Source organism: Anomalospiza imberbis, chromosome 6, assembly GCF_031753505.1.
Source record: "Anomalospiza imberbis isolate Cuckoo-Finch-1a 21T00152 chromosome 6, ASM3175350v1, whole genome shotgun sequence".
Lineage (NCBI taxonomy): Eukaryota > Metazoa > Chordata > Aves > Passeriformes > Viduidae > Anomalospiza > Anomalospiza imberbis.
This window is the reverse complement of record NC_089686.1, coordinates 34,101,877-34,126,774: the sequence shown is the minus strand read 5'-3', so window position 1 is coordinate 34,126,774 and position 24,898 is coordinate 34,101,877. Positions and strand designations below refer to the sequence as shown.

The window sequence follows — 24,898 nt, the reverse complement described above, 5'->3', positions numbered from 1 at the left end:
AACAGTGAATGAAAAGAAAACAGTTATTTTTAAAAAAAGTGCTGGATCTACTTTAAAGGATTTTTTTTTAAACATACTGTCATCTATGCAATCTATGGAAGGAACTAGAGACTGGGGGATTGTGGAAAACAAATCTCTCACAATCTGTCTCGGTTTTGTTTTTGGGTGATTTTTTGTTGTTTGTGGGTTTTTTGAAAATGTCTTTATTTGGAAAAGTATTCCCTTTAGAAACTACTGTTTCAGCATTTTTCCCCTGCCACACTGCATCAGAAAAGCTAGGTTTCATACTTTCAGCTTTAATCAGTAAAACAGCACATTTACAGAGGACCATATGCACAAAATGTTCCAGAATGCCTTCCAAAAATAATAAGTCCTAAAAAAGAAAACTCACAGTAAACTGGAATGGCTTCAGGGAAGGAGAATAAAGAAAAGCCGTGCAAAGGCAGAACTTCTTGTAACAACATCCAGGCTTAAAATGTTACTTTCAGTAACAGGGTTGACAAAGAAGCACTGGATTGATAAAGTCACTTGTATATCCAGGATGCTATTCTCATTTATGCAGCTATCTTAATCTGTTTCAGAGAATGAAAGACCATGTACCGTAAAGGCTTATTTTATAATCACTCACTTCTAGAACATGCCTCTCCCTGTCCTTACCAGTTCTTGTGTTTTCATTTCAACTAATGTGGCTAAAAGCTATACATGCAGCTGCAATACCACCAGGCTGCACAGCCACTTGAGAGGACATCCATTTGGAAGTCTTTTTCCTATCAAAGTCCTCTAAATATAAACTTCAGTGAAGCAGTCTGACATTTAAGTAACGAACTATACTAGGGGATGAAGGAACTCATATATATTCCTAAAAGCACAGCTGTGAGACACAACTCAAGTTTAAAATTATTACATTTCCCAGATATAAAAATATCCATTTTAGAGAAGTATCACCCACTTTCAAGGAATGGTGACAAATATTGTACAGTGCTCATTATTTGTATTCCACCTTATTTAGAAGGCTCTCAGCAAGAGACATGTTGTTGTATCAGAACATTCCAGGCTAACAAATCCTTAATGTTTCAATGTCTGTCAGCACATAGATCTTTTCAGAGATAAACACAGACACATAAAAACTCTGAAAAATAAGACTGTCCCTTAAGTCCTCTGAAAACTTAATCTTCCAACACGACAGATCACTGACCAAACCAAAAAAGTTTTAAATTCTGGTTTTGGCCTTAAGACTGCATTTGGGATTCTAACACCGAAAAGAATGACTTCAATAGATCTCAAAAAGGCAGGCCTTCAAAAGGTCTCAGGACTATGGCTTGGTTTTGCATCCATTAGCCCACTATTTCCCTTTACTTTTGTTTTTTAGCAGCTGCAAAGTTGCTAGATGTTTCTTACTGCTTTTCCTCCTTGGGATGCACTGTGCTAACAGCACAGATGCACATGTATTGCCACAAACCCCTCACTGTGGCAGACATCCATCCCAGTGGCACTAGGCAGATTTTATTCCACAGTGCCACATCACTCTTGCCAGTGTACAATGAAAAAAGAAAAAAATTTTGCATCCTCATTCAATCCCCTCACAATTAAGACCACAGGACAATTAGCACACTGCCTGCACACAGACCCACTGCCGGTTGAAAATGACTGCTCTCCAGATGGCTTTTAAGAACATAAAGGTCCAATCCACAGACATAAGAATTAAATTAATTTCATGTCACATCTCTTGGACCCTTAATAAATTTGTCCAGATGTAGTTTACTAATTGGTAGGGTATTGAATTTTCCATTGCATTGCACGGCTGTTTATGGAACTGGACTGAAGTTAGTTCTGGGCAGGCTGTGAACTTCCAGGAATCAGTAAGAAGAACTCATATTGAAATCATTCTGTCGGGACTCACTCCCTGATTGGGGTGGCCTGGAAAGGTGGAAAAGTCTCTCCTCCAACCCATGTCTCCAAAGAAAGACTCAGTAGTCTTCAGTCATCCGGTCTCAAGGTAGTTTATTGTGTGTTATCTAAAAGATTTTCTTCCTGAGCTGCTGCGGTCCGTTCAGCAGTCAGGCAAAGGCACACTCCGACGCCCAGGGGGCTGGTGCCCTCTTTTATATCATACATTGCGTACTAAATGTTTATCGTTTTCCCCCAATGCCCATCACCTATATTGAACAGTGACTTTCTACTCTAAACCAATCTGTGAGTGCCAACATCACCATGACCATGGAGGTTAGGAAGAAGAAGGAAAGAGGACAGGGCACACCCAAATCCCTCCATCTTAGAACTTCTGACCCCCATGTACAAAACTCAGACCCCTCTGTACAAGGCCTAAAACCCCCCTGTACAGCACTCAAAAATTCTTCCTTTCACTTTGTGACTACTTCTACTATAATATCTAAACTTTTGTGATTTCTTGTTCTTCCTGCAAGGTTGGTAACTTGTTCCATGGATCAGGTTCAAAGCCACAGGGGTCTGTGGCTGCATTCCAGGGTCTCAAATGCTTTTGACCTGGGTCTGGAACATCCAAGGGTGTCCAAGGGACATTCTGGGTTCCGACAACATTCCCCTAAATCAGGGCTCCAGCATCACGGTTTCAATGTAGATCAAAAGCCAGAAAGCTGGGTGAGAGTGCTCCAAAATAGCCAAAGGTAACACAGGCTTGTTAGAGTTAGAAGCAGGCAAATGAAATCAAAGCCAAAAGAGAGGGGAAAGTTACACAAGACAGAACAGCAAGAGTCAGCAAAACACTCAGCAGTAAATCTTACAGTTTTGTGCAGGACTATGAAGTGGTGCTGCACACAAGCAAGAATCACACACGTGCCCGTGCTAGGTCAGAAGGAGATTCACCCACAAGTCAGAGCATACAGGTTATTTTATCTTCTACATCACACTTTGGCTGTTTTGCTAGACCACCTAGGACTCCAAAAGCACAGCTAGGCTTTGTCCAGTCTACCTCAAAACTCTAGGGAAAACCCCTCCAAATATCATATTCCCTCCAGATACTCAAAATGTGCAAAGACAAACTCTGGATAAAGCCACAGGCAACACCTCTTCACCAGACACCAGAACGCAGAGGTAAAGCATCCTGCTACTGACCTGAGCACTTGCTTCCCTGCCTTTCTCGCTCGGCCAAGCACACCACTCTCAGGTGCTGCCCACCTCCTGGCTCCAGTCACAGTCCTCCACACCTGAATGGGCCAGCTACCAGGCAACCATTCATGAAACACAAGCAAGAAGACAGATTATGGAGTCTTTTGGATTTCTCCTTTTTTTTTTTTTTCATTTGTCCAGCATACTTGCATTCAAATGTCAACAGGCTGGGCACATGAACATGAAAGGTACCACACATGCTGTCCCAGACACCTCCACGCCTTGCTCCTCTTGCACACACAGAGCTGCAAAGTGGAAGATCCTTCCCCATTCCCTCTATAAAGTGCATTTTAGAGCAGACATATTTAACTCTCTACTATCTGAAGGTAAGTATGTCAAGCCACTAGCAGCTAAGTGAACAGTACATCCACTTGGGAAACAGGTCACTCCCTGCTTTGCTTGGGGTTTTGAGGTGTCTCCAAGTGCCCTGCATGAGTACACTGAAGCCATGAAACTATTTCTCAAGAAAAAACATTCTAGTGAATGTGACCAGTGACCTCTACCCAGCCTCATGGGAAAAACTCAGCAACTCCAGTTTCAACTGCCTTTAAAGGAAGACTGATTCTATTATTATTTTTTTCCAGACATTTTGCAAATAAATATGAAGGTCCTGTCACAGTCAGTAATCCTCAAGCAATTTCCTGTCTCTGGAAACAAGGTTCCCTCAGACTGAATTGATTAAATAAAGGTTATTAGAATTAGTATAAAGCAAGCTTGTTTAAAAGTCCTGCTCTTCATGTTTTTACCAGTAACACAGTGCTCCAAGCAGCAAGACAAAGAGATCAGCTACAAGAGCTTACAGCATAACAAAATTAATATGCAAGACACACCAAAGAGTGAGAAGGTGACTTAAAATTACTTTTAACAGCAGAAGATTTTCATGTTCATTTAATCTATTTTGATATGAGTTTCTCGAAGGGTATGCACCTTTTTATACTGTACTCTTCAGTCTGGATTTGTTTTCCACATTTTGTAAATCTGATATGAAATTCAGTCTTTTGAGAGTCAGCAGTTGTCATAAGCAAAGCTGTTTTCCCTTTGCCTCTGCAGTTTAAGGATTTGCTGCAAAACAACTGGTTAAATCCATTAACACCATCTTTTAGTGTTACTAATTTCCTTTTCCTCTAAAGCCAAACATTCTAAATAAAACCCATACAGAGATAAGTGTTAGTTTCTACAAATGCTACAGGTATTTAGAGGAATGCAAACAGCTTGACATCAGGGTCGGATACTTGCTCAAAAATTCTCTGGCATCTCTTGAACAGACGAGAGGAAGTAGCAGGAAAGTAATGACACTGGTGCAGTTTAAAAGAAACAGAGCAACCATTTAAATTAAGGTAGGCTTTACAAATAAAAAACACTGAATCTTGCAGAAAGTTCTAAACATCAACATCAGACTGGAATGGTCTCAAATGCACAGGTTAACTGAGCTTCTTGTTCTTATCCATAACAAAAAAATACATTATGCAGAGTTTTCAGAAAGGGTCCCTGCATAGGAATTGACCAAAAATGGATGGGAGGGTTGGTGTTTTTTAGTTTTTTTTTTTAATGACCTAATTTCTCTTCACTAAATGTAGAGTAACAGCTGTTAAAAAAGACAACAGAACACCAAATGTCATCTGTAACTCCACCTATAAGCTTCAGAGAGAGACTGCATTGTGCGAATGTCACAGCAGCTATATCCAGAGGAGTTGGTGGTCTGTCACTTGCAACTATCTGGATTTCCATTAGCATCTTACAAAAAGCCACTTGCCCGCTTCATTTTGTGAAAAGACTAGTTTCTGCATGTTTTATACACATTCTAACTCACCTGGAGCTGCTTTTCTAGGTAAGCCAAACATTGCATTTAACAGGTGTAAGCAACAGTTTGCTCTGGATAACAAAGGATCTCCATTGTCTCCTTTTGCATGTCAGGGTCTGCTCTCTTCATGAAGCAGAATCACCCTTTCACATGCAGAGGGAAGTGGGGGGAGGACAAAGACAAGCCTGCATTGTGGAAAATAAATAGCTCCACAGGACACTACAAGGCACATTTTGAGGAAACCACCCTTCTTACAGCATACTACTGAGCACAATAGCTATCAGAAGCCTTTTCTCCAACACTCACATACCCGTTCCTGGTCTCTAGCAACACAGCTACAGCCTCCACCTGCAAGTCCTGCTCCTCAGAAGCACTTGAGTATAGCTGCTGGAAATCACTGCAGAGGCTGCTTCATACCACCCTTGAAAATGAAAAGAAATCCCAATGAAACGCTACTGTGAGCCCTTTTGAAAGGTAGGAACATATGCTGGTAAGGACAGAACTCAACAACGTACTTCTGAGGGACCAAGGTTAAGTTTCATCATCTCTGCCAAGAACAGCCATGCTTTATTTACATCAAAGGCATCAACAGTCTTTATAAGTTCCTTGCAGACAAATCAAATCTGAAAAAGTTTATTATATTTAGGCTACATTTGCTAGAAAATAAGTGAAATTGGGCAGGAGTTTAAGTTCTTTGAAGAAGCAGTCCTACTGATAAATTTTTATTTCTGACCAAGGAAAACTGTTGAGTTTTGTCACCAACAGCAAGTTTCACTCTCAGAAGTTGTGACATAAATGGTTACTCTTCCCCAAAGGCAAAGGCTCTCAGGAGGGAGGCCTTGTAGAATTTACAGGTACAACCTCAACACTACCATCATCAAGGGAACACTATTCCTTGAAAACACTGAAAGTACTTCCACCAACAAGAAGAAATGCAGAACAGGTGATTGTCTGCAACATCAGTAGTTCCAAGATGCCCAACCCAAAATTTTTGCTCGCTTTTTTTTTCTGGGGAAATAATCTTTACTTCCTAACTGCAGGAAGGACTCCTGATCTGATGGGAATGAAGAAATGCAGAAAGAAGAAAGAATTGGCCTTGTTAAAGCCATGTCATCTCAGAGCATAGTAATGCTCAACACCCACTGCACATTCCTGAGAATGGGCTACAGAGCTCACCTGCAAACCAGTCAAGAGACGAGAACATGCAGAGGGATCCCAGTTCCCTTCTACAAGCGTTCACCCAATATGCAAAGGGTTTGAGTTAAGACCAATGATAGTAATGTGAAAGACATTGCAACAAAAGAAAAACGAACAATCTGTAGCGAGACTCTGACTTCACAGACGACTAAAAAAAAAAAAAAAAACTGAGGAGGAGACTGAAACTGAGGACATGCACATTACTGGCTTAATGTCATCAATTCTGGGAAGGTCTGGTTCATGACATTAGCTGAAGTTCAGAGTTGAAACTATTTTTTAGATATTAATATTAACCCAAGGTCTGCAAACATCTCCATTTCAAGATGAAAAAAGGAATCCTTGGCTTCTTCAGTCAAGAAAATTATTAACTCCTCATTTATGAGACAGAATTTTTTTTCCTCCACTACTGTAAGTCAAGAAAAAGTATGAGGGGGGAAAGGGTATCAGGAATGTAAGTCTTAAAGAACTTCAGAGAGGTGATTAACATATTCAACACTTCTTTTTAAAACCACACCTGAAGTGTAGGTGGATTTGCATAGGTGACTTGTGTAAGAAATCATCTACCAAGTCAAATCAGAGCTCTAGAAACCTTCTGGAAAGGTGCTGGCTTACCATCAGCTGAATAATCCAATTATGTTGACTTGAGAAATGTCAGGCCTATCTCCAGCAATGCCTGGCTAAATCTCCTCACCTACAAGGAGTCAGTAGACTTTAGGCAAGCCTGCTATTTCATCAGAATCAAGCTGGAGAAGACTAGTCTTTAAATAGCATAAACGTGGGCAATAAAGGCTGCAGCTACCACAGTTCCCTTTGGTCTGTTTTTATACAGTTGAATGCTGAGACACATTCTCTGAAATAAATGACAGCCACATGCTTCCTTACAGCAGGCTCTCCTTGCCTTACATGGAAAACATTTCTTGTAAGACACACAGGAAGCAAAGGTTAGATCAGATTTTAGTTGTGGGAACTTTTCATGCTGCGCAATAAAAAGCCCACTGATCTCCTGCAGCTTCCCCCTCTGCTGCATGCTCCTCCCCCTCTTACAATGAAAGCCTCTTGGCTGAAACGTCATTTCCCATCCCTTCGCTTTAGCACATGCTTTTTAACATCCTTTTTCCTACAAAACAGCTTCTGTTGTGACTCGCTGCAGAAGACCCTGCAAAGGAAGAGCTGCAGACAGGAAGCCTGGGGCACATGCCAAAGGATAAACATCTGCTTTCTGACAGGTATGTGACTAGGCAAAAAAAACCCTACAAAAGCACTTCTTGCCTCATTAACACTTGCAGGTCAAAGAAAAGCAGAAATTGGAGCCTAAAAATCAGACCATGCTGTGCTAGGTGCTGTATAAACACTGAGGGAAAAAAAAAAAAACAAAACCAAAAAAAAAAAAACCACACACACAAAAAAAAACCCAAAACCACTGGTACACGGATATCACGTGGAGAGAAACCACCTCTTTAATCTGAGCGATCACTGGTCCCAGAGATCTTACTTTCACAGCAGGTTCTTGCTATATCACACCCAAAGAAATACAGAGCTCTTCGGTCTACTGCAAACATGTAATTAAATCTGCACCACGCCTGTTCTTAATGCTTTCTTTGTTCACTACAGTTCATTACTCAGTACAGTTCAGAAGACTGAAAAGGAAATCAAAAGGTCACTCACATACATGAGCTATTTCTGTCCCAAATATGCCAATAATTTGACTCAGTAGCAAGAATCAAAGAGCAAAACTGCTTGAAAACACGATTTCCCTCAAATTCTTGTCCGTAAATATTTAAACCCCTTTATATTTTTGTAGCTACAGTCACTGACATGAGCTTGATATTTATTGATTTATAAAATTACATTTATAAAAGCACTAAAAACAAAAACTTTCTTTGCCAATGGCTACCCTCTTCAATTTCCAGCTCTTTTCCTTCGTTTTCAAGTCTTAACACTGTCTCACCTCTTTCATTTCTTTCATTCCTTTGTAAGATTTTTACCATACCTCCTTACCCTCTTGGCACACATTCGAGCTCACGCTTGGCACGCAAGAAGCCTTCCCTCTCCCACAGTTCCTTGTGTGATTTCTTCAGCTGAACTCATTAACAATGTCTCCAGACCTTCTCATGATTTAAAAAAAAAAAAACGCCCTCGGGCAGACAGGAATGAGTTTGCAAGGTTTTGAGGGCAGTTACTCTGTGCATTTCGCCAAGGTCCTGTGCGGCTGCAGCAGTAGCAGCAGCGCAGGGAGGCTCGTGCGGGCACACCAGCCCTGAGCCGGGCTGAGCAGGGCCCGCACTCCGCAGAGCTCAGCCCGGCTCAGGGCAGCTGCGCACAGACACCGGAGGCTATCTATGGTCCTTCGTGCAAGGGATTATCACCACCCTGTGGATACCTGCAAAAGGCTTCCCTAAACAACCACAAATGGGAACAAAGGAATCTCCTGCTCCAGGAAAAAGAGCAAACTCTCCCATGCCAGATGAGCTTTCAGAAAGTTTGCAGGTTTTGTGGTTGGGGAGAGCTGTTGGGGGGCAGGGGAAGAGGAGAGATGGGAATGGGGTGTAGGGGTTTTATTTTGTTATCTTTTTTAACTGTTCCCAGTTTAGCCATGCCTCCTTAAGAGGCAGAACCTATACAAGCATAAAGCATACACCCCCTCCTTGGCTGAGATCATGAGCTGCTACTGAACATACCTTTCAGAGATTGATACTAGGCCAAAGCATTCCTGCAGCATGGAACATGGGGTGCCACTACGGCAGTGCGGGGTAAATTACTGAGAGCAATGGGGCAGAGAAACTCAGATTTGCTACAGAAAATCTCCAGCCATTTTGAACACTGATCTTGTCCATCAGAGTTTAAACAACCTTTTTTGTTGTTGTTTTTGCTTTAACTGTGTACATTGTGGCAGCACTTCAAGGACTGTAGTAACTCTGTAAATACAAATGTGATTATTACAAAGAAATCTGTCTCTTCTCAATGTCTTAGAATTTATCTAACCTTTCCTTGCATTTTATCCCCCAGAGCAGCTGTTCCTCTTTTGATTATGGACAAAGATGAAAACACTGCTTCATGGCATCCTTGTAACTGGGCTTAGTGGGATTCTCAGGGAACATGAGTCTGCTCCCAAACACAGTAACCAGGAGGTTTCACTCTCATGGTTATGTCTTCTAGTAAGAGCAGTATTAAAATTTTAGAGCCATCTATCATAACTGAACAACTTTATCATTAATCCCACTATCATCAAACAGACTCTCCCTTAGACAAAGCACTCTAGGTTTCAGTCTTCTTCACAAGCAGATGCTTAAAAGTGTTCCGTCTGTTGACTGGCTCTGCTAAGGGGCCACACCGAGTTTGGAACTACCTGCAAGTGACAGTATTTTGCAGTTAAAGCTTCCTACAAGACCACCTTGTCTCACTGAATGTGAGAACTACAAGCTCTCACATGCTAAGCAGAATGCACAAACCATCACAGGTAACTTACAGCACCAAAGAGAACACAACAGGCCCAAAAGCACCCAGACACAAGTTTTCCAGAAAGGACTATTGGTTTCTGAACACAGACAGAATGGGCAGTTCCTTACCACATTTCTTCAGTGAATGATCTGAGGCAAACCCCTTGGGCCCTGAGGTAAGCACCTCCCCACTCCTGTTTCTTTCATCAGAAAGACAGAATCTGTCCTCTAGAGACTCATGTTTTCCCCAAAGCGGAATCACCCCATGTCACTACCACAGACCTTCCAAAGTAAAGCATGAGATAAAGTATCAACACACTGGTCACAAGTGAGCGTTGTGTAAAGTACTTCATACCCCATGCAAACAAAAGACACTACAGAGAACACCTCTTTACGGGTGCCAAATGCCACGGTGGGATGGAACATGCTCTTAAGTTGAAGAATGAAGTGCAAAGGTTGTAAGTAACAGTAAAATAGAAGGAGGACTATTGAGCTGAGCAGAGTGAACCATGGTTTTTACTACCTATACACATACACACATCAAATCCACTACCCAAGAAACATTTCATTCACCCCCTGTCTTATCTCTAAATGAACATTTAGAAAATCAGGGCAATAACCTGATACACTCAAGATGAGCACAGCCCACTGCAGACAGGACAGAAAGAAAACAAAGAGAAGTTGTGTACCAAAGCAAAACACAGCAGAAGAAGAACATCTGCTACTTTTACCAGGAATACCATATGGCCAATATCTGAGGTAAGGAGAATGAGTTCATTCATATTTAAAAGCAAAAGTAATAGGTCATTCCTTCCAAGTTAAGAGGAAAAATGCCTGCTCCCCTTTCCCTGTTACAGATACAACATTCCCAGTCCAGATATGGCCTTCCAAGGAACTGGTACTGTCAGTATTCTGGCCCAGACAGTCAAGCTCAGGGCTTTCTATGTCAAGATGCCAGAAAGAGGAAGATGAGAATGTTCATGTAGGAGTTTTGCTTAGTCCTAACATAAGTCTGGTTTATCCATAGCCAAGTCAGAGTTGCAACACTGAAAGACCAGTTTTGTCATCAGCAGATTACAGTTAACACTCTGGAGCTCTGCAGCATTTGGCAGCAGTGAGCCTGGTTAGCACAGTACATCTCAACCACTATGGCGAAGCAATCTTCAGTTCCTGAAAGAACTGCTCAGAATTGCAACCAACACAGTTGGTTCCAATCAGAGCACCCAGAAACATGTCTTTCTTCAAACAACATGAGGGCAGGAGCATGGCAGCAGTATTTCTAACATCTTGCAGAACACTTGCCTGCCAGCTGAGAAAGCTTCTACTTCTGCAGTGCTACACACACATGGATCTGCCATGCAGCAAAGTTACAAGGCAAGAGGGACAATCTTAATGCATTCTCATTGTCCCACCAAAAAAACCAAACCAGATCAATAAGGTCTTTTTCTATTTGAACCCCACTGTTGGTGGGTACCATTTAGCTGTGGAAGCAGATAAGACCCCTGACACTAGCAAAGGCCCTCAACAGCTGCCAAGATAGAGCACACAAGTTAATTCACCTTTGTAAGAATCCCTCTTTCCCAACAAGATCTTGCCATATTTGCTGGTTCTTCATTCTTCCCAAGCCTGAATCCACATTTGCTTTCTGGAATTCAAGTATTCATTCTGTCAATTGAGTTTTTGTTACCAGAGACAGATAGCAAAAAGGATTAGAAGGACTTCGCCACAGTGCTGAGTAGTCTAAGCCACAAAGAGAACACAGTATAAAAGTCTAGTCTGACAATCAAGTGCCAGGAGTAAATAAAATGAAAAAATTACATGCCAGATTAACTAGTGCCAGCATTACTTCCCAGATCCATTCATGTCACATGTCCCAGCCTCCCCTCTCCACCTCTTTAAAAAACTATGGGATATATTATTGCCCTGACCCATACATCTCACTTTGTATTTGCTCTCTGCCTACGGAAGAGAATTCAGGAAGGAAGCCAGAGATGAACATTCTTATCTGCAAGGTAATCTGTCTCCAGCAGAGCCAAGCATTTGTTTACAGGAAGACAAAAAGGCAGTGTCCCAGATACCTGGTGTACAGCTCTTGTGTTGGGTTCAAGTCCACTGCTGAGACAGCAAGGCTTCTTCAGCCTCCTCCCAAGCAGTAGGTGGAAAAAGCAATGCAGCACAGAAGAGACCCAAACAAGCAAGTGTCTGGCTTAACAGTCCCACAGGCAGAAAGTGCCAGAGGCAAAAGATGACATATCAGAATTTTAGCTACTGCTAGGCTAAGTACTTCCTGAGACAGTTGTCTAGAAGTCTCATCTTAGGACCAAAAGTTTTATCTTTTAAGCTTATGAAAACCAGCTTTTGATGATGAATTTGTAGAACAAAGTGTAATTTTCTTACATGTTTTGCCTTCATCATTTACTGATGATCCTACTATAAAAGGATACATTTCACACCAAAGTGCAGCAAAAACAGTGCACTCATGTGGTGTAGAAACCTATGGAAGCTGAAAGGTGGATGCAGGCTTCTGAATCTAAAGCCTTCTGCAACTCAGGCTTCTGCACATGGTTTATGTTATTGTTATGTAAGTTTTTCTATGTCACCAGAAGTAACTCGTAATCGATTTGTCGCAAGATGTCTAGTCTCCATTTCTTCCATGTGAGAAGGAAGACCAACTGCCTATAAAAGCACCTCATAATTAAATGCATTTTCAGACACAGGGCAATCAATAGTCTGGGAAATCAGAAATGTTGTAGCACAGTTTCACAAATCAGAAAGGCTGTAGCAAGCCAAAGGCTACAGGGAGAAATTAAATATGGACTTCCATAACAAATACTCCTAGTCTTTTTTTTTTTTTTTTTGTCTAGTATCATTCACTCATCTTGTGGCTAACAGCAGTCAAACCATAGCAGACTTGCTAGAGTTTCCAGAAAAGGCGGATTTTGTGGAAATAACTAAAATCCATTGTTTTCCTGGGTGAAACTTGGGATAGCTTGTCTATTTAGGATCATCTGAAACCAGAGCTGGACAGTGATCCCTTTGCATGTGGAAGCCTAAGAAGAAAAGGTCAGAGCAGAGCAGCAGTTGTGTGTGTCACCTCAGCAGAAGCACACAGTACTGCAGAAAATGACAGTGGCTGAAGTTACTCTGCATGTGGCATCTGCCCTCTGCCAAGGATAAGGAGGTCAAGGGGACAAGGCCAATATATCACAGGACAGACAAAAGACATTTACATTGTCTTTTCCCAAGTCTGTCCTCAGTTCTGTAATGCCAACATTAAACTTCATTACTAGAGCCATGATTACTTCTACCTTATAAGCCAAGCTTTGCCTCAAAAGTCTCACTTTGATCTGTGTATTTGTCACCTACCCAATAATTAAAGGATTTTTTTTCCCTGCAAATTAAAAGAAGCTTCAGGTATAAGCAATGCCACCCAGCTGCTCTGCCAAGGTCTGAACTTTAGATACAGGGCAGCTTGGTTGTTTATCACCTCATTGCACAGAAAAGAAAAGCAGCAGCACAACCAAGCCTTCAAATTTTAAAAGACCAGATATTTTCTGTGGGATATCAAAATAACCACACCTTTGTCAATGAGCATACTATGATCTGAAAAGTAAAGTAAAATTTCACCCTCCAAACTTTTTCATGATCTTACATGAACAAATATAGAGAAATTTCTGCAAAGATAGCAATTTCCAGTTGACCAAGTCCCTTTACATAGTCTGCTCATGAGGCATTAAGAAACCCCAGAGCAACAGGATTTTTATTTTTGGAACACCAAGTATTTCAGCTTTCCTGCCCAGTGAAGTCTGGTGAGGAAGCACTCCTGTTTGATGCAAAAGGAGGTAAAGTCTAGCTCAGAGCTACTGCAGAAAGAAATCAGCAGCAGCACCTAAACGCTCTTCCTCCCTGCGGCTGCCCGTGCCCTGCACGCCTACAAGGTCACCTCCTTCCCGTGTGCCAGGTGTGGCTGGCACAACCCTACACCAGCAGCTGAAAGCCTGGCAACCTTACAGCCTTACACACTGGGAAAACCACAACATAATGAAGTCACACACAGGCATGCAGCAGTACAAGGCATGCAGCAGCCACATGTTACACCCTATTACACTGGAAACAGCCATTAACTGTGAAAGCATATAATTTTTACTGAATGAGCTTTTGCTTATGTACACCAGCTATTTTAGCTCTTCTTCCAGAAGACATCAAATAAGCCCATCCTTTACTACAGAGTTACCTACAGAACACAGACAAGTTACCCAAGTGTAAGACTCACCACAGCAATGTCTTCATCATAGGAAGGCCAAGGAGAATGAATGGGACTTAAGATTTAATACAAATAAAAAGCAAACTGGATTAAATTTACCTAAAACTTATTTTGCCAAACACAGCCTAAAGGCAAAAATCTACATTCAAATGATAATTCTTCCTCACAGGAAGCTAATAAACATCACTGCATTCCAAGAACTAGCTCCTGGACACCAGGAGACTGGTAGATTGTTGCAAGGTTTATCTTCGCAAATGTACTCATATCACCAACATCTTAAGAGTAAGGTGACATAAAAGAAACAGGCTATTTCCGTTTTATTTAGTTACATATTTACGTGCCTTTTTTTCTCCCTTACCTTCCTCCATCGCATGTTACTGTCCTTTGACTGGGGTTTGTGTTCTCACTTGGGAGCACTGCTTAGCATACTGTAGATTACACCTTGGTCACAGACAGATATATACTGAAGAAACTGATCTACCCTCAAAAATTGCACACGTAGAGGTGTGCAAAAATCCACAAGTGATCAAAACAAGCTCATCTAATTATCTGTGCCATTTCCTGCAGATGCTTTGAAAGGCAGGAAGCTCACAGAGAAGCCAGGCAGCAGCTACACAACGTTCATGGCACTATACAAAGCTTGCATTAATACTGCCTATACTAATCAACTCTCCTAACCTCATGGGTATTTTTCCTGAGACACTAATAGAGCCTCAGCCTCCAGAGCTATCAGTCTCTGTTCTCACAAGCAGTGCAAGTCAAATACCTTTCTCAGTATCCAATTCCTGGCTAGCAGGCACAGCATCACACTCCTCAAGGCATTCCACACGCTCTGGGTGCAACATTCTTGTTTTACTTCCCTTGGCCAAAAGGGGAGAGGATCTCTGCAATAGTCTTTCCAACATCAGGTGAGGGTATAACAGCAATCACCTTCATGGTGCAACTCTGAAGTAACTCTACTAAACTCATGGGATAATCTCAGTATACTAAAGTATTAAGCCAGCTTCAAAAAGCCTCCTTCAAATATTTCATTGTTCTCCTGAACCTCACCTACACTCAATTTTTTTTTTTCAATTTGAAAAACAGGCTGCCTTCTACACTTAGAGGCAATTCTACCATCATCATATATAACATTTTTGGCTCCACAGGCAAGAACAAGAAGAAGTCAACGACAAGAAAGACTAAAGTAATTGTGAGTCCTAGAGGAAAAAACATGTAGATAAAATTTACTGATTTTACATTTAATATTGATCTTTGTGGCATGGAAGACAAAACACCCTCTGTTAGTGTATCCATCCTATAAAATTTACCACTTATGGCAATTAAACAAATTGAACAGTCTGTGTGAGCTGCTGAAAGGGAAGAAAGTGTTGTCTTTAACTTCTCTGAGCACCTTGACAGTGCCTAGCTGTATCTACACAGAGTTTAGGATATAGACAAGCCCTTGTTAAGACACAGCACTGTGTTTTCCCCACAACAGTACTACTTTAAGGAGAAAGAGGGTGCAAAATTTCCCTATGCACTGGGAGCCTGTTAAACAAATGGTATAAAAACCTCCAAAATCAATGTTGGCATAAAACCCCAAAATCATTGTATGCTTGACACAGAAGGAATCAGTTATGCAGCAATTAAATGCACAACACAAGAGGGTTATAAAACACCAGCTTGCTTTAGCAAGTATGGTTGTTTGACACCAAGTACATCAGACAATAAAAATAAATCTTATCACATATCTCAAATTCAGAAAGGCTTGTCTGGAACAATGCCTGGAAAGCCTGCAGCATGCACATCACTCTGTAAGATGCCCAGCTGGAGGTGGTGGAAAACACTGGGCACAGGTACTCGTGTCAACCAAGATAACAGAGATCAACTTACTTTGTTTCAAATCACAAAAGATGAGCAGGATGTTGAAAAGTGACAGAATATAAATAACTAAGTACAGGGCATTCATTTGCAGGAAATGCCCTGCATATGCAAATCAAGGGTAAAGAAAAGATAACACCAACACCACATACATCTTCCAGGTTTTATTTTCAGGTTGTAAAAGCTATCACTCTGAAAATGAGCATTTCCTGGGATTTAACAGTTGTTGGGTTAATAGCACTAGGCAAAGGCAGTTACACCTAGCCCATAATTTTAACCACATAAAATGTACCTCATCTGGTAGTGATGTCTCTTCAGGATAATGTCAGCAGAATCAACCTTAAAAAACAACACTGTTTAGAAGTGCTGATAAACCCCTTACCACAGCTAATGTTTCTATGCAGGCTTGTATCAAGGAGACAGGCTGGATTACTTTGAAATGTACACCCTGCATCTGTGCATAGTCACTGGCAGCAAGTCAGTCACCTCATTTGAGCATCTTCTGATGGAGCCTTTCTCCTTCTGACCCATTACCTTTTCACACATGTTTTTGGGCTCAGCTTATCTAGATATTCTATGCCTACATGGGCAAAAATTGTGCAGTTTGCAAAGAAATCAGATTTTTACATCATCACTGCAGGACTCTCCAATTCTGCCTTAAGGAAAATCACTCCTCCAAAATGAAACATGACAGCAGTGTACCAATTTGCTCATGCTAGCTGTGCACACATACACAGTCCCCCTGTCTTCTAGGGGAGATCTTTAACTTGTCTAAATCCTTCCCATCCCTCTGTTCTGTACCGATACCAAATAGGGCCTCAAATGACCCTGTGAAGGGAACAGCCTCTAGCAAAAGACTGCAGACTCCCTCACAAATCCACCAGAAGGCCAGCCCAGCCAGACCCAGGACAGATTATCCATGGAGGATTGCCACCATCGATCCTCAGAGAGCCCACTCTCACTAACAGCGCTGCTATATTAGCAGACGTGCTTTCAGAAGCACTAGGATGAGCTTCTCATCAGCTTCTTACTGCCAAGGAAAGGCTAAAGAGGCTAACTCTGAACAATTCTTCCCTCTTCTTCTTGATTTGCATGACATTTTTTAACATTTCTGTCTGATGCAAGTATTTCACATGAGACATAACCATATTTTCACCACCATCCTTTCCCCATTGTCACAAATAAGACGTGGTGAAGAGGCACTATATTCGGTGTTACCTCACAGGCAGAGTCATATTTCACTATATACTTAGGTTTCAAACTTATCTCTGATGCTGTGCAGATTATGTTTAGGCTGAGAGTAGATTACTGGCATAAACCAAAACATTACCTAGGTTGCACACACATTCACTCTAGAAAACTTACAGAGCTCTTTGGACTAGGGATCAGAAGTTAGTCTCTTAAGGAATCCTTAAAAGCATCTGAAAAACAACACTTGTTTGCTTTGGCCAAGAAGAGACAGAATGAAAAATACCTTCTGAATTTCAGTTACATGTCCCAACATGTAGCAAAGGATGCCACTGCATTCAATCCAATGTGTCTTGCATCAGAGAGTTGGATTTTCTTACTTAACGATTCAAAAAATAAACACACACACATGGCCACTGAGATATCTATTTAACTGAAGTGTACAAGTACCACCCAGGAGCATCCAAAAATCTCATAATATTTAAGTAAACATTCCTAAGGAGGCCTTCTTAAAACTTGAAACTTTGCACTCAAGGTAGCAGTTACAGAAAACAAGGACATCAGGCAGGCACAGAAAAAAGAGAGGTAGCAAAGGAGCTTAATGCCTTATCAAAGCTAGAGGGTTCTGAGGGAAAGAGGGCGTAGCCAGAATTATCATCCCTATCTTGATTAGCATCAGAACAAAGGCTCACCTTAGTTTGTCTGCACTAGGACTCCCCTAGAGCCTGGATAATAACCGTCTTGAAAGCATTAAAGGGATTTCCTCCCCACTTTACCACCCTGCAATCTACACCCCTTCTCTAAAGCGGGATAAAAGGATGAGGTCCAAATAACAGCTTTATGTTTAATTCTCTGAAAGACATATCTGGGTAGCTTTTCACAACTAAAACATCAAATATACAATACACAAGTAAGATCCTTCTGTGATAAGTTTTATTTGAGAGCGTAGGGGAAAAAATCAAAACCAAACCTATTTTTTGTTCAAGAGAAAAGGTCAGATAGTACAGGTGACTCATCATGCATGTTTAACTCTGGAAGGCAGGAAGAACTTCAGTAGTTTCTTCAGCAAAACCAGGGAGTGGTAAGGGAATGAAGAATACAAGTTAAAAAAAAAACACAGCTTATGGTATCAGAACACCACAAAAACTACAAACGAGTCAGAACCTAAGAACATTTTAGAATACTTCCTGTTTCAAAAGCTAGAGATGCTAATACAAGTGGCTGTCTCACTGCAGGATGAGAACATGGAAGGCAGCACATTCTGCCTTCAGTTTACAAAGAGTCGTGGCATTTGGACAAAATGCAGGTTTTAAAAGCAAAACTCAGGAAAAACAAAGTAATAGCATCAGCTTTCATCTTACCTGGTATTGACACAGGCTGGCATACAGCAGGTTGTCAAGTTAGCAAGATTAAACTGATGATTCAGTGATGATAGGTTGATTCACACACCTGGAACTGCACAAAAAGAAGTAGGTATTAGCCCTGTAAGTACTAAGAATGGCAGTCTGTCACATAAAAGAGCAGGAGGCTTGAGGGGTAGAAGTAGTTTTATTATGTTTTTAGGACACAGGCACAGAGCTATGTTTCAGGTACAGATGTTACTCACAAAATTCAGATCTGGATCTAAGATATACTACACAAGTTACTCAAAATCAAAGAATATGCAAACTATCCTCACACATTGCATTTAAAAATCTGAAGGATAAGAAGAGAACAGTTTCAAGTGTATCAGAGTGTTACCAAAAACATTTTTCAGCAGCGCTCAAACTTGCTTGATGAGTTTTCAGTGGGACAGAAACTTCCCAAAAGTTACCCAAAATACACATATTAAAACTGCATCAAGTCCAGCCATCAGATACACACATGCACTTTCAGTGTTTGCAAATACTGCATACATCCCAGATAAGCATAACAGAAATTTATTTCTACAGTGCCAAAATTGACAGGTATGTTTCATTGCCTCATCACTGTATACACCCTTTTTATTCAGCATTACTACTAAAAATTCCAATACTTAAAAAGATGGTTATTAATAAGATAACCTTCTACACTTTGGGAAGCACAACAACTGAGAACTGGGAAAACTGGTCATCCAAGTGAGAGCAAAAGCTATGCAGCTGAAAGGAATTTTTGTCTAGCCTGCTTAAAGATCTCCTTTGTTGCTAAACATTTCATTGTCACATTTAAATGTCAGCTTTTTAAGTCACAGAAGTGTGCAAGTCCTGCAAAACAGGAAACCACAAACAGACTTGAGATGAAGGTTCTCACAGCAAATGAAATGAAAAGTAAACCTAGCAAACTGCTCTTCACATCTCTGATATGCTTACAAAAAGACACAAACCCTGACCTTACAACCTTGCTCCCTGTACCCACGAAATTATTTTTAATTAATCTCTGTTAATAAGTTTGTATGGTTTTGTAGTCTACTTATTTACCAGGGCAAAGCTTGCAGTGAGTCTCCAGCACGCTTTTGTTGCACATCGCAGAATGAGTCCGCAGCATTTCAGGATCACGCGGCTCTTTGCAATAGTGCTTTAGCTTATAAAGACATACTACTCAATTTTCCTTAGGGGAAAACAGGGCCCTCCCTTTCCTGAAGCAAGCAGCATGCCCTTTTTGGACTTTGAAAAGGAGTGAGGGGCCCTCAGAGAGAAGCTGGCTTTAAAGCTTTCAGGATGATCGCACATATGGCCACTGGCTCGCCAGTGGCATATGTGGCGGCAGATGGAGAAGTGAAGCTTTCATACCCTCTGAGCAATGCTCTGCAATTTTGACACTCCTCTTGAAAAGCAGATATGTCAATCACCCTCCCAGGTTGGTGTTTTGGCACAGAAGAGATTCTCCTCAGTCTGCGAATCAACACCAAAGGATAACCTATATAGGGTGTTTTAGAGGCAGTTTCTGTCTTAGCTTTCAAACATAACGAATCCATACACAGCAGAGAATGATAACTTACTGTTGTCCCCACTGAACATCAGCTGGCTTTCGGCTCATTGGAGAGCAACACATACCCAGTATGCACTTTCCTTTAAAGGAGGGGTGGGGGGAGGTTTTAATTAACACTAGAGCACCTTACTGGGTCTAACAAATGAAATGCCTTTTGAGACTGGTCAGCACAAATGGGCTCCAATACCCAAAGGGGATTCTGACACATCCCCCAATAAAACTGTATTAGTGGGAAATGCTCTAATATATTGTCCTTGAAGACTTTTAAGAAGTTATTTACAGAGAAAAGAAAACCCAAAGAGCATAAATAGATTGAAGACATTCAAGCATTTCACTAATCTACGGGTTTAACACTACACATACAAACTATAGCTCCTTTCAAAGCAAGCAGCCTTTAACAGCTACTGTTAGAAATCACATTGCAAGTCTAGCTATTGAAAGATCTGCATTTTTATATAAAGTAAGAACATCATTCTCAAGGTCACTTAAAGGAATTGAGGGGTTGGGAAGGGCGTTGTTTGGTTTTGGTTTGCTTGCTCATTTTTTCAAGACTGATTTATCAGCACAGTTTCCCTCTTAAAATTTATGTACCCCTAAAGGTCCAGCAGAAAGAGATCTAATATACCAACATAACTTCTTTTTTATCTTCATCTCCAAACCAGCTGCAAATTTGGCTTTGATCAGAAATTCTTGCAATTCCCACTCATTTTATTACACAATCCCATTAAATCAATGCAAGGAAAAAAACAGAACAGCAGTGAAGCACAGCAATATTATAAACTATGAGGAAAATTAGTTGAGGAAAAATGTAAATGGCTTTGAAGTTTTCCAACTGGTCCTGGCACTTTTGAAGTGTAAGCTAAGGGAGCTATGAACAGAGACACAGTATTGAAGCTGGTTCACTTCTGATCCTGAGGTTAAAATGGTGCACATTTCAGCCCTGCAAAGTTCAATTGCCTACAAGGAAGTTACTTCTATGGCAAGTGTACACTGTAAGAATGAAAGCCATTCTATTCTGTAGCACAAATATGACCTGGTGTTTTATTTACCATATGAAAGTGATTCCAGTGGCCAATTTCCCTTGACTCTGCTCAACCAGCTCCAAAGGCTGTACTTTGCCTTGTTACAAGGTTACCACAGCAGTGATGACCAACCCATTCCACTCAACACTCACTAATACTTGGAAGCCAATTTACTGCTGGTTGGCTGGTTGCCATGCTAGCAGTTTCCCTCAGGGAATCACCAGAGTGACATGAGATGCATAGATCCCTTGTGCTGCAGAGAAAGTTCTCCATGTACACTCCACTTTTGGAGCCTGCCCACTGTTCAACACACAGGGAAAGACAGAAGCTGGGGAACTGAGACAGTGGGAAAGAAGTAGGTGTTTTACACCTCTAACTCCTGATCCTGCAGCTCTTCAATGTGAGCTTCCTCAAAAAACTGCCTTGAATTACCACACAAATATTTAAAATAAATAAATAAGCAAGCAAACAACAGGCCAGGCTTTCACTGGTCTCTTAGCATCACCCTGCTTAGTCTGAAAACAGACTGTGCAGACTGCATCATGTAGCAAGCCACGTGAGAGCACTAAGCTTCCTGTGAGAGTAGTAGCTGCCACTGCTCAGTAACAAAATAGCCAGCATACGAATGACAGATGAAAACTTTTTCTGGTACATACAAAAGCTCACTTCCTGACATTTATAGGAAGTATTTCTACTGATTACAGTTAAAATCAATTTTTGCAGCTGCATAAACAAGACTTCTAGCAGAGTCAGGGAAAATACCATCTATATTAACTACAGACCAGCAAAGCCAGATGAATTATACAGATGGGCTTAAAAAGACACAGAATGCTTCACTGGAGTAATCTATCTGTTCCCAACTACAACACTCTGTGTTGGAGGTCAAATTGTTAAATCTGAAATTATTCTATTTGTACCCAGAGTAACTTAATGACAAGAGATTAAACATGTATGATGGCATTTCTAAGGACATGACACTTGTCATGACAATTAGATATAATTACAGACTACTGTATTTTGGCAAAAGAAAACTACTATAAGTAATACCACAATACCTTTGCAATATATGGGTTAATTTTCCCCATTCCCTGTTCTAGGAAATGCCTTCATGTTTCTATTTGCATATTCCTAAAGCAGAATTCAATCCCTGCCGCCTCTCCTCCCCCCTTCCCAGTCTTTCAAGCAAACACGTTGTGGGACCAACCCTGCCAGTGAAAGATGCTTCTCCCAGCTAAGCCTGATCAGCTGGGATCAGCTGGTTACAGCAGCCAACAAGTGGCTCAGAGTGGAGAGGAGCTGCAGGGAGTCCCTGTGTCAAGCAGAGTGCAAAAAAGGACACAGTCCAGGAAACTTTGGAGCAAGGCTTCCAAGCTACTGTCCTTTCATGCAGTTGTTCATAGATAATAGGCTTCTCTGGAAGTATCTCAGGCAAGCAAAAAGAGATGCAACTTTCAAAAAGGGAAAAAAAAAACAACAGCAGTGGCCTGACACAGACCCCGAGTGCAATGTCCAACCCTCCTGGACTGACAGAGGCCAGCAACTTACATCCGTCTGCTCACAAAAGCAGAACAAGCAAGAGGCGTATTTAGGCAGTACAGCAGTAGGTGGCTGTGGTGTGAGCAAGTGCACCAATAAAAAGCAGAAGTGACACAACAGGAAGTCACAGAAAGCCAAATCTACGGTTAGGATGCTGCTGCACAGCTGAGGTTAAGACAATGGCAGGCTGCTCTTACTGAGAGTTGTAACAATTCTCGAGGCAGGAGCAGCAGAAAACAACCCTGACCCCAAGACAGAACCAATTCCACCAAAACCACTACACTGCAGGCAGGACACACATTTAGTGTCTCTAGTTACCATTACTTGCTGACTACCCAGGCAGCTGTGCTCAAGCAGCCATTTCAGTCCACCTTCACATGCTGCACTAAATATAAACTGCTGATAACTCTGTGGAAACTGTTTCGGCAGAGACACAGAGCACCACACAACTCAAGGACGTTGGGTCCTCCTCAAAATCTACAGGTGGTCAATTTGCATGACAAGCAGAGAGAGAAGGGGACAGAGCCAAAGTCTCTGCTACACTTGTGGTTGGGAAATTTCTGCCTTGAGATTAGTACTTTCCCAGACCCATACTTCAGAGAGTAATCCGCCTTTAAAGAGGATATGGGGGCACCTGGGTTTTGACAATAACTTGTCTAAGAGGTGTCATAACAATAACTTGTTATGCCTCCCTTATCATGTGCTACTTGGCTCTACAGTGACCTCCAATTTTAAAATCTAGTTAGATTAAGTTGCAGGTCTTTCAAGCACATCCTTCACCCAGTGGCCCTTAAAGACACATACTTTCCTACTTTCAGATGGTACTGTCTTTTCTAGTGATCCATAAAACACTCATTTAAATAACAGGACAAGACAATGTAATAGGGAAGATGAAACTGCAAACAAGAAAAAGAAAAGTAGTTCTTTCTCAAAGTTTTGCTTAGAGAATTACTACCAGAAACAACACGAAAGTTACAAAGACAAAAGTATGATCTGTAAAGCTGCCAGTGCCACAGAGGCAGAAAAGGAGGCAGACTTGCAAAGAGATTTATGGCGGACACCTGAAGAGGAGGTGGATGAAATCAACGATAAACTACAGACACCCGAGAGAACACCGATCCTTAGAGCACTGGCATTTAATATGTAAATTCCTTCTCTGCTTAGGCGTTTTGCCTCCCTTTGATGTATACAGACAAGTTCAAACTAGAGATGAGAACTGGAAGAGCTCCCTTTCTCCATTATCTCAAGTTTCTTTCTTGTCTAAGCAACAATTAAGTGCTCTAACTATATCACTTTTGCATCTTTTCAGAGGGAAAAGAAAAAAAACACTCAAAAGAGAAGCATAATAAATATTATTAAAGGAGAGAATCAATGTTTTCCCAGCTCTGATGCAGATGTAAGCAGCTAGCCGGCGCCTGACAGCTATAGTGCAGCCTAGGAGAAAGACAAGATGAACAACAGAGGACGGTAAAGATACTCTGGAAAAGGTCCAGATGTCTTGAGCTTAGTCCTACTGCATGGAAAATTAAAGAGGTTAAACACCTCCTCTTAGGAACTTTTCTTCCCATTGTTCTGACCATGACACTTCTGAACAAGCTGCATTGCTCCAGAAACCTCAGGAATTACAGTGACAATAGATTCCTGCCAAGAGAAGCACCATTACATAATAGCTTTTATGAGAACACGCACAAAAAGCCACTAGGAAGTACAAACAGACAAGTGCAAGATCCTCTCTGCCCATCGGCTCAGTTTAGCTCTTGACTACTTCAGAATATTTTTAATTTATATATTTACTTCCTCTCATGTCCTTCCGCTCAACAAAATCTGTGTTACTATAACCACACTGAGATCCTGTCTATTCCTCACAGTAACGTAACCCCCCTGAGAATACACCCACTTGAAACTACTGTATTTGCATAAATCTGCTTAAAAGAACACTACAAAGGTGAAAAACTGTATCACTATTTCCATTAGTATACCAGAAAAAAACCAATTTATTATGGTATTTTTTCATCCTTTACGCAATTTTAGGGATACTTAGAACAATTATCGCTTGTCGGTTCTGAGATGCCTAGCATGGCTATTTTTGAGTTCCAGGTCTTCCACAGGGGATTTACCATAGATGTGTTACACGCACATGTAGAGGCTCAGCCTAAGCACTGCACACGTGTAAAGGCAGCTGCTAGGGAAGCTCTGACCTGTGGGCAGTGTTAAGGCACCATAAAGAAGAAAACAAAGATGAAAACCTAACAAACACAAAGTTTCTCGCGTTGAATTGTCCGCAGCAGTGCCTCCACTACCACCAACATCTCAGACACCACTTTCCCTGTGTCTCCCTACGCATCCAAAAGCTCTACGAAAGGAAAAAGAGAAGACCGCCGTGAACGCTCATCCGCTGTTACTCAGGGGTTTTAAATCCTAGAGGTTCATCCCGCACCAAGCGAATTTTCACGCCCGAAGACACACACGCTTTAAGACCGCTGACCTCAGAGAAAGCCCA

General features: G+C 41.4%; 1 protein-coding gene across 4 annotated transcripts in view; it reads right to left on the bottom strand.

The window, feature by feature from the left end:
• The window catches only part of SUSD6 (sushi domain containing 6), a 93,055-nt gene that overhangs the window by 53,282 nt on the left and 14,875 nt on the right, over positions 1–24,898 (bottom strand). For 2 of the 4 annotated variants that reach the window (XM_068193253.1, XM_068193256.1), the window contains exon 3: positions 18,256–18,349. The gene's annotated coding sequence lies outside the window, so the exon portion shown is untranslated. Of the gene's footprint in view, positions 1–5,255; positions 5,377–18,255; positions 18,350–23,210; positions 23,234–24,898 lie in introns of those variants that run through there. The other 2 variants (XM_068193254.1, XM_068193255.1) reach the window with 2 other exon arrangements.